Raw genomic sequence first — 11199 nt, 5'->3', positions numbered from 1 at the left:
AATATTCAGCAGCTTGAGTAAGGACTAAATTAACTGAGGGTAGCATGAGATTCATAAATCTCTTATGTGGACAGGTTTAAAGCTGCAAATTCATTTAAGTATGGAGATTAACCGCTTGCTTGCTTTTCTGTCACTCTTTTGTTGGTCTAAGGGCTTGGCTACCCTACTGCTTAAGTCAATGCAATGTATATTACTCATGGGTGTGAAAAAGCCACACACACACACACACACACAAACACACACACACACACCCAAGCTAAGCAAGTTACATTGACCTAAGAGCTGTACAGCACTAAGTTAGTGGGAGATGTTCTCCTGTTGACATAGTTTCTGCCTCTCATTGAGGTGGAGTAATTATGCTGATGGGAGAACACTCTCCCGCCGACATAGCGTGTCTTCACCAGAGGCGCTACAGCAGTGCAGCTGTATTGGCCCTGTGCTGATGTAGTGCGACAGTGTAGACCAGCCCTTAGCATCAGCCAATGGCTGCTGAACTCTACATCTAGCTTTCTACCTATCTTCATTTTTTAAAAAGTCTCAAATGGGTAGCTGTGTTAGTCCTGTGGCACCTGGGAGACTAACAAATATATGGGCTCATGAGCTGACACAGGTAAAACCCACTTTACTAGATGAGTTGGACTGGTGAACGCTCACAACAGCTCTATATATTTGTTAATTTCTAAATCAATGGTTTTTAAACTTTATTTCTCATGATCCAGTTGAAGAAAATTGTTGATGTCTGTGACCCAACATCATTGTATCTTTTGACTGGAGAGTGGGCTGTCGGGTAGGGCTGAGAATGAGGGGCTTGAGGTGCAGGAGAGGAGACTGGGGCACCAGGTTGGCTATGGACTTACCTTAAGCAACTCACAGTGAGCAGAACAGCAAGGATTCTTAGGCTGGCTGCCTGACTATCCTGGCACCTCAGACCACGCTATGCCCGGGAAGCAGTTAGTAGCAGGTCTCAGTCCTAGGCAGAGGTGTGCAAGTGGCTCTGCATGTTGCTCTGACACACAGTTACCATCTTCCTCACTTCCCATTGGCTGGGAACCAGCTAATGGGAGCGTGGAGCAGGTGCACACGACTTAGGAGCTAGACCTGCTGTGGCCACTTCTGGGGTGCAGTGCAGTCCGTGGTACCAAGACAGGCAGGAAGCCTGCATTAGCAACCCCCGCTAGTCACCTGGTCACCCTATAGCAAAGTGACCAGTGCCTGACATTCCATGATCCAGCACTGGGTCACAACCCGTGCTTTGAAAACCACTTCTCTAAGGTGTCACAGGACTACTCATTGTTTTTTCATTTTTCAGAGAAGCCTTATAGGAAATTCCCATATGTGGCACCTCATAGCAAGATGCCAGCTGCCAGGTGGGAAGTTAAACTCAGTAGTTCAAGTTAGAAATATAGCATATTTTTGAATGGTGAGATTGAATAGTCATTGGAATAAACTACCAAGGGAAGTGTTGGATTCTACAGCTCTCCAAATCTACAAACACAGCAGACCTGTTCTCCTGCCTCTCCACTGGCTTTCCACAGAATACTGAAGAAAGTTCAAGGTCTTGGTCCATATCTTGAAGGTATTCCATAGGCTAGGTGGAGGGCACCTAAAAGTACACCTAAAGCTACAGGACGGAGACAGTGGCAGACAGCTATGCTCTGCTGGCATAATGGAACTCACTACAATAAGGACTACTCTGCGACTATGCAATGAACTCTTCTAGGAACTAAAACCCCTCAAAAACCTCACCGCCTTCTGCTCCAAGTGCAAGGGGCATATCTTCAATTTTGCTTTCACTAATATGAGCATAGAACAATGTGTATATCTGCACTTCTGTTTGGGAGAGGATGAGAGACTCAGCACGTGACAGACATTAACGCTATTTCAGGCACTATTGAAAGTCACTCAGGCACATCTACACTGCAGTAAAAGACCCAGGGCTAAAACTTGGAGTGTAGGCATTGGTGACTGAGAACCCTCCATGGGGGAGGGTCTTCAGTTTGTGCCTGAACATCTACAATGTAATTTTTAGTCTCTCAGCCTGAACCCTGTGAGCCTGAGCCAATTGACTTGGGCTCTGAGACTCACTGTATTTTTTTAATTGAAGTGTAGATGTACCCTCCGATACAACAGAGATGAGCATGTTGTAAAAACTAGAATAGAATAGAATAGAATAGAATAGAATAGAATATGCCTTTAATGAATAGATAACCCAGAGATTTGCTGAATAGATTGTAAATTCTTTGGGGGCAGGGACTACTTGTACTTTGTATAGTGAAGGTCTCTAAATACTACCATAATATAAAGGTGGGGAAAATATTGGATGGATAAACAGGGAATAGTGTATAGGCGTAGGAAGTGGTAATTATGTCTGTGTACAACATTATTGAGACTGATATCAGAATATTACATTCAATTTTGGTGTCCACATTTTAAAAAGAACATTGAAGAATTGGAAAAGGTACAGAAAACAGCCACAAAAGTAATCTGAAAACTGGAGGAAATGTTTCGCAGCGAAAGATATAAAGAGCTCTCTCTGTTTAGTTTAACAAAGTGAAGATTAAGAGGTGACTGTTTTGTCAATGAGAGGGATTAATTATTGGAACAAACCTCCAAAGGAATGAATGGGTAGGCTCTCTTGATATCCTCTTTGAAACAAATCTGGATGGTTTCTGGAAGATATGATTTAGCCACACAAAGCTATGTTTTAGTAAAGCAGAAGTTCTTGGGCTCAATTATGGAATAGCTGGGTGTAATTTAATGCCCTATGGTATTCAAAATGTCATACTAGTCCCTTTTGGCCTAAAACTCTTCAAATTTATACATTTACTTGGGCCATAAACCATAAAATATTCCTGATGAAATTCTCTTGGATTCCAGCAGGTGGCAGACTCTGCCAAAATATGGAGCTTTACTAGATGTAGATTTATTTTTTCCCTTGATCAGTTTTATAAGAAAGTGTTGATATTAGTGAAGATGAACAGAAGCCTATGGACAAAAAGAGCACTGAGTAGTTCGATCTCATGCAATTACTATGCCCTTGACTGCAACCTAGTTGGCAGGATTATAGGAGATGGGCTATGTTCTTGGAGAAGTGAAGGTCAGCATTATAAGGTACACATCAGTGAGATATCAGTTGTCTGCTTCTTCTTTTGTATTGAAATGTGAATTATTTTCATTTTCAATTAACACATTGTTATACTTCATTGATAAATATCCACAAACTCCCCTATCCTTTAAGTGCTTCCCGGGGGAGTTTTACTCAGTTCTCACCCCCTAACCTATCACTCCTCATTTGCAGACAGTGCGTGAAAGGCGATCTGATAACGAACTACAAGTCTCTTTAAGAATCTGCACTATACCTATAACTGTGCTATCTGGCTACGTCTACATTGCACTGTAGTTCAAAATAAGATATGTAATTTGAGCTACACAAAATGCGTATCTTATTTCGATCTGATTTTGAAATAACCTGCTGTCCTGAAATGTTCCTTACTCCTCGTGGAATGAGGTTTACAGGGACTTTGGAATAGCAAGCCAGTTATATTTTGAAATAATGGGTTTGCTGTCAAGCTGCAGGATAGCTATTTCAGGATACTTTGGTATCCTGAAATAGCGCTGCAGTGTAGACATAGCCCCTGTGGGAGTGGTTCTAAGAGGTTCTGGTTGCAAACAAGCCGTCGAGAACAAACATGACGTCAGTATTTTATTATAACTTCTACTGAGTCATTATTATTATTCCCTTTTATTGTAATATTGTGCTGTATATTAGCACAATGCTGCCCTATTCAATTTAAAATCTATTGCCCAAGTCCTGTTCTGTCTCCTCACACCAGCAGTCCTGTTTACCACAACGGGACAACTTATGTGAATAAGTTCAGCAAGGTTTGTCCCTAAACTTTATATTTTTCAAACCTGACTGATAGTTTTTTATCTTGCACTGTCTTTATTCCCAGGATCTGAAATAAAGAAAAACTTTACTGTTAGAATTAGAACTATCCCCAATGAGATTTTTATGACAAGATATAAGACTTGTCTGATATTAATCTTTCTTGTCAAGTAAATAGTGTATCAATCACATGCATTAGATGACAAACTATTATCCAAATTGAGATATGCCTTTGAAACGTAATGCACAGACCTTTTATCCTTACTCTACGTCAAGTTTTGACATTTTAATACAATTTTTCATTTCCTTTGTATCAGTACAATGCTGATCTATTCACAGAATGGTTTAATTAATGTCCTAATATTATGCTTATAAAGCTACATGACTACACTTATATTTGCACAGGCTGGCTCACTCCTGCAGGCCTTGCTCAGGCACAGCTCCTATTGTTGTGAATGGGAGCTGCAGAATCTGGCTATATATGGAGCAGGCCCACTGACCGGGAGAGGGGACAAAAGGGCCTGATGATTTTAAAGGGCTTGGGGCTCCCAGCTGCCACTGCTGCTATCAGAGCCTCCGGCTCTTTAAATCACTGCTGGAGCACTGAACCGCATGCTCCAAGCAGTTCTGAGGGCTGGATGGGAGGGTGGGCGCAGCATACTCTGGGCAGCTCTGAGAGCTGGGACGGGAGGTTGCATGGGATGCTATGGACAGTGCTAAGGGCTGCTTGTCCCCAGCCCTGCCCCTTCCACCTAAGGCCCCACCCCTTCCAGGACCACAGAGCCAGCTCCCCCACACACCTTGCCCGGGGACCTGGCAAGGTTGTCAGCCCCCGATATGTAGAATAAATCTAATATAATAATTATTGCTTTTACAAGCTTCATCTTCCTAAATATTATGGCCCCATTCCCATAATGGGTGTAAAACAGTCTCGCTCTATTCACCTCCCTGGAGCTATTTCAATTTATGCCAGCTGAGGAGCTGTATATTTCAACACTGGCTTTTAACACAAATCCTGCAGATCTATTTGCTCGTCTCATTTTTTGCTCTGTGTCTGGAAATTTCCTAATAGTCACAGCACCCTTCATCATGCTCAGATGACAGCATAAGGCCTTGCAGAAGGCTGGTCAGAAAAATCCCCTCTCTCATTCAGTGCTAATGCTCTCCAGCATTACTGTGGGCCTGTTGAAAGGGTCAGTGAGGCAGGACCGGTACAGACAAATCTGGGCTCCTCTCATCAAGCTATTTAATTTGTCTCTAGCTGCAGTGTTTGACCTCTTTGCTATTCATCTCAGAAAAGTTCTTTTTTGACAGCTAAAGGGAAAGGTAGGAATTTAAATACAGGCAGTCCCTGGGTTACGTACAAGATAGGGACTGTAGATTTGTTCTTAAGTTGAATTTGTATGTAAGTCGGAACTGGTACATATTGTAGGGGAAACTCTAGCCAAACATTTCTCCAGAGCTCAGTTTTATTCTCCCACACTTCACTTCTCTCAGTCCTTTATTCTCAAGCTGAGGTGTCTGCTGAGAAAAGCCGCTCCGCATCTCCCTGGTCTGCTGGGGGGGGGGGGGGGGCACTAGCTTTGCGTCTCCCTGGTCTGCTGGGGGGAAGCAGCTAGTGCGGGGCTGCCTCACCCCGTTTGTAAGTAGGGATCTGATGTAAGTCGGATCCATGTAACCCGGGGACTGCCTGTATGTGGCAAGAGGTTTCCAGTTAAACACAAGGGCGGGGTGATAGTCCCCTAACCAGCACCTGTCTGGCTCACCAACATGGCTCAAATTATTACCACTCTGGAGCTCCCTTTCACGAAGCAGCGTGTGCACTGCTGAACACAGCATAGCACTGGGCAATGCCCTGTAATCATCATCCTTTAGGGGGATACCCACATGACCCAGCAAAACGGGAATCCTCTTCAGCTGTAGGAATGGCAACACTGATGCTGAAGCTGAAAAATGTCAATAAGGTTTTAGAGGCATTTGAACAAAATAGATAAAGGGTTCTCCATAGGAAGTTGTCTGGGAACTTTGCCTTTCTGTCCAGCTGTGTCTGTGCATTTTTAATCAGCTGTCTTATGAAAACATTCAAAATAAATGAAGGAGATGGATAGGCCAGTGGTTGTGGTGCTGACTTAGGAGATGTATGTTCATTACTCAGTTCTGCCACAGACCTTCTGTGTGAGTTCACCCAAGTCACTTCTGTCTGTGCCTGAGTTTCCCATCTGCACAATAGGGGAAATAGCACTGCCAAACCTCACAGGGATGTTTTAAGGTTAAATACATTAAAGACTTGAAGTAGTTTAGATATTATTGTGGGGAGAGTACACAAGTACTTAAGATAGGTTTGGTCCCTAAATGGCTTGCGTTATCCTGCTTAACAGACCACCTCACTCCATTCTGGAACCATTGGTCCAAAATACCATTTATCGCTTGACCTTCTGGCAGGAGTGAAAGTAACTTAAAAGTCTTATTGGTATGGGACCTCACTAATTATTTACAACTTCAACAGCCAGAGCTTCCAGATTTTTGTGAATCATGCTGACTCACTCAAGTAGCCCATCACTGTCCAGATCTCTGTATGCAGAATGAGGCCAACTGAATGAAATAGTGTTATTCACTAAACGGAGAGCTTTGCAAGATGTGGCCCCATCATTTTGAAGAGAAAGAAAGGGAGAAACACGATCATCTTCAAGGAGATTTGTATCTTTTAATGTTTTTCCTTTAACAACTTTTTATAATTCTCTATAACTTGAAGTTTTGCAATGAAGATAGAAGTAAACATTCAAATTACCATGTTTCTAAAGAAGTTTAAGTAAAAAAGAAAATAGGTAATTCAGGAAAGGCCAGGCTAAGAGCCTTAGCAATGTTATAGTAAAGAAGTGGTTAAGGATCTAGATGATTTAATCCAGTTTTAAGAAAAGGTTTTACAGTGAGCAATTAGATGCTGGTTAAGGAATTAATCACTAATGGGTCATTAACTCTGACTGCTATTGTACAGTTAACAAGCTGAGGCAGGATTATTAGACTCAGTACCCAATTAAGGAGGAGAAGATATTTAAAACAAACTGAACAAGTGGGCTCTTACAACTGAACAGAACAATTTAAGAAAAACTTTATGAACACACAAAAAAAGTCTCCCCAGAGTACAAAAATGTAAAGATGTGTACATCTGCAGCATGCCTAGAAAGGTCACTTCACTTTCAAGAAGTCTGTTTCCTGAGTGAGTGTATTTTCCTGCTTATCTTCATTATTTTCAGAAATAAAGGAATATATTATTTTCTTTTAAGGACATGATTGCCCATTACTGACCTACATCCACACATCCACACACACACTTACATAGAAAATATTACAAATAATTGTAAAATGGTGTATGAAAGAGAGTGGGGTAGAGTGTGTGTGTGTGTGTGTGTGTATGTGTGAATAGATAGTGTGAAATTATGGATTGTTTAAGGGCATGATTGCACAAAGTCAAGCTGTCCTGCAGTGGCTCAGTAAGTACCAACCTCAGGGCAGATGGTTAAGAACCGGTGCAACTGGCTGTGAGATCTATACTTAGCTTTCACCAACCAACCATCAAGTGTAAACTCCTCAGGCATGCTAGCAGCTTTAGCATGGTGTCACAGATAGTCCCTTTCATCTATCTTATCATCCAGGTAACCTACTTTTGTGATAGATGATCCTTTACACCGAGGGCTCCGGCAATATTCAGGTTACTCCCAGTCCCAAAGGACCAATCGTTTACCTCGGGTCAATTTGCACTTTAGCTCTCACACCAAAGACAATGCTTCTAGCCAATCCTATAATTAACTATAAGCAGATTGATTTTATAGGAAAACAAAACAAGAGTTATTTATAAGGTTAAAGCGGGTAACCACAGAGATGCCCAAATGAGTTACAATCTTAAGTTTCAAAAAGTAATAGAACCTTCTACAATAAGCAGGTGCTATATAAGCCTTCAGCACCAACTCTGGCCAAGTTAAGACCAAGTGATGGTCTTTTGCAGATACAGTAGAATCTCAAAGTAACAACACCAGAGTTCCAAACTGACTGGTCAACCACACACCTCATTTGGAACCAGAAATATGCAATCCGGCAGCAGCAGAGACAAAAAGAAAAAGACATACAGTACAATACCACATTAAACTACTATAAAATAAAGGGTACGTTGAAAAAAAGATTTGGGAAGGTAAGGAAACTGTTTCTGTGCTTGTTTCATTGAAATTAAGATGTTAAAAGCAACATTTTGCTTCTATATAGTAAAGTTTCAAAGTTGTAATAAGTCAATGTTGATTTGTAAACTTTTGAAAGAACTTCCATAACATTTTGTTCAGAGTTACTAATAAGTTCCTTCTATTATGCCTAATCATCCTACCTCCTCCCAGAATCCAAACAACATAAAGATATTAAGATATCATTCCTCCTTGCTAGAGGTTTTTTATTCCCTTCCCCACCTTTCTTTGAGCAGCAAAATGAGCTGATAGAAGGCATTTACTTGCAAGACTCATCTTCAAGGGGGACAGGGAAACTACACAGCAAACTTTTGTCCTTTTAATGTTCCATGGGAGTATATCTGGTGACTATGGGCCTTCCTGTTAGGTAGGAAATAACACCTTGTATCGGAGATCAACATTTCACCCTATTTAATGACTCTCCCATGTTAGGTGATTTACGCACTTTGTCTATACTAGCACTTGTGGGGTGAGGGGTGCAGAAGCAGAGAAAGGAAAAAGGGAATTTGTGCACAGACATCTTCCTTATTTGTTAGCAATAAAGCAAGACTCAGGCTAACCCTGAGGCCTAACAACGCGAGAGTGAGAATTGTAAGAGACGCTTCGCTCTAAAGATAAAGATGGAATGCTGACTCCAGCATTAACCTTGAGATAAGGTCGCATCTGAAGGAAATTGTGTGGGCAGGGAGATAACTTAGTTGTTGATGTATGTAACGGGAAGGTATATATACTTGTCTTTCATTGCTTGTCCTTTTAGATCTGTCTGACTGCAGTCTTCCCTTGCAATTGCTCAAAAAATAAACTCTCTCTGACTTGTTGCTTACAAACGCAGAGTGAGGACTTGGTTTTCTTCCACAGGGGTATGAAACAACACCCAACCCTGGCACAAGTTTCACCAACAAAAGCACCAGTGTAGACAAGGCTATGTTGAGGGAGATGGTTTCCTGCTCATTGTGGGTGATTTAATTGTGCCAATGGGAGAGCTCTCTCCCAAAGGCACAGAGGGGTTACACAGAAGACTTTACAGTGGCACAGCTGCAGTACCGAAGTTGTGCCTCTTTAAGGTCCATAGTTAGACACAAGTTTAGTCACAGAGGCTTACAAAGCAAATGCTCAAATATTATGTTATAATATGTGGTACAGATACTGTAAGAGAGATTAATGCAGGCAGCAATCGACAAGCATTTCAGAAAGCAAGAGTGGTCAATAAGTGGCCTGCAGGCTGGATACAGTTTAGTTACTTGAGCATCTGCAGATATGGCCACTTGTAGCTCCCATTGGTCATGGTTTGCCATTCACAGCCAATGAGGCTCCTGCGTGTATTGTGTTAGGTGGTGTTATATAACAGCAGTCAGTCAGCACACTTTGGGTTCTAATCACAATAACAGAAAAGCAACAATAATACTGACCACAGATCAGAATTAGAACTTATTAAGGTCCTGACTCAAAGCCTATTAAAATCTTCAGCATTCTTTCCATTTATTTCAATATAGAAAGCTTTCAGATCAGGGCTTAGAGTTAGATTTTTTAAGGTATATATATATATATATATATGCTTGTCATTTATCATTGAAATTTTAGCAAGTTGCATTAGAAAGAACAGTCATAGCAATAGTCAGGTAACAATGAAATTAGGGCCTAATGCAAACAGTTACTCAGGTTTGTGTTTTCAGGAGCAGACCCTTCTTTAATTGTTGCCAGATGATTATTACCACTACAGATGGATGAAGAGATAATAGCCATTCATTAGTATTGTTTGGTCCTGTATTGTTACAGCCTAAATAATGCTGGGCACTTTGCAAACAGATTTAAAGGTCTCATTGCATTTCTAATAAACAGGATATTGCATATATACTAATATGCGCATTCATGCCAGCCAAAGGGGAAAACAGATGAGAGAAAGAAAAGAAAATCCCTGCTAATGTAAAAGTAACTGAATTTGTTGAATCAAGCTTTAAAGCACAACTGAAGCTATAAATAGCAACCTTTCCTTGTGAATCTCTAGCCAGTGTTTTATTCACATATATTTATTAGAAACTTACAAACAACTTGATAATGAAGAGCTATTGTTACTGAAGGCCAATGGGAAAGCTACACCTCTGTGAAGATAGTGTGATCCTATTAACATTCATGGAGTTACTCTAGCTTTACACTAGTGTGAATGAAAGTGGAATCAGTACATAATGGATCTGAACCGTAGCTATTTGAAGTCAATGCAGATTAGGCCCAGCATTTATAAATGTGTTGGGGGGGGGGGGGACAGAGAAAATGGATGCACGTTTTACTAAAAGGAGCAGGCCTTAAAACAGAGGTGATTTGGGGAAATGAATTCTCTTCCAATGGCCCTACTATCTCCCCGTTTGTTTTCAAGCCCCCAAAGCAGTGTGTGTCCTACTCTGAAGAAGAAAAAGAGGGAGGGAGGAGAGGAGGCTGTTTTCAAAATACAGTGATTTTCATTATTATTTTGCAAAGGAAACTCTCAAGTGTGCAAATGGGCCGCGTTGTTGGTAAGGGATGTTTAGAAATTGCTGTCTAAGGTTAAAAAGCTCCCTGAAGTGACGCTGAACAAAGCTGACATGCTTGTTTCTGACAGGACCCTTTAAGATACGCACAGATTGTGAAAATATAATTAGAGGCCCGTCTTTGTCTTGCCACAATGAGTGGGAAATGTTGAAAGAGGAGGTCTCCCAGTCTTTATTGAACCGTCCCCGGGACACAATGAGGGGGCCTGTGAGTCCTTCTCCTTCCCCTAATGAGAAACGTTAATTGCCACAATTTCCAGAGTGTGTAAAGCACCCTGTGCCCAGCCAGAAGAAGGGGTGTTTTCTTTAAAAGGTTCTCAGCCCCATTAAATGTGGTAACAGAGATAATGGAAACTAAAAACGCTGTGGTTTTAATTCCTGCAGCCCGAACAATGGCGAAGGGCTCGGTGCAGATGTGTAATTTTAATTGCCGCTGATTCCCTCCCTCCGAGCCTGCAGCAGCAGCGCTGGGAGCCGGACACATCCGGGCTGCTCCCTGCAAACTGCCAGCTCGCCCCGGCCTGCCTGCGGCTGGGGTGGGGGGAGAGTTCGGGGGAAGGAG

This window comes from Pelodiscus sinensis, chromosome 6, assembly GCF_049634645.1.
Source record: "Pelodiscus sinensis isolate JC-2024 chromosome 6, ASM4963464v1, whole genome shotgun sequence".
In the NCBI taxonomy this organism is placed as follows: Eukaryota; Metazoa; Chordata; order Testudines; family Trionychidae; genus Pelodiscus; species Pelodiscus sinensis.
The sequence above is the reverse complement of the archived record's forward strand: the minus strand, read 5'-3'. Positions refer to the sequence as shown.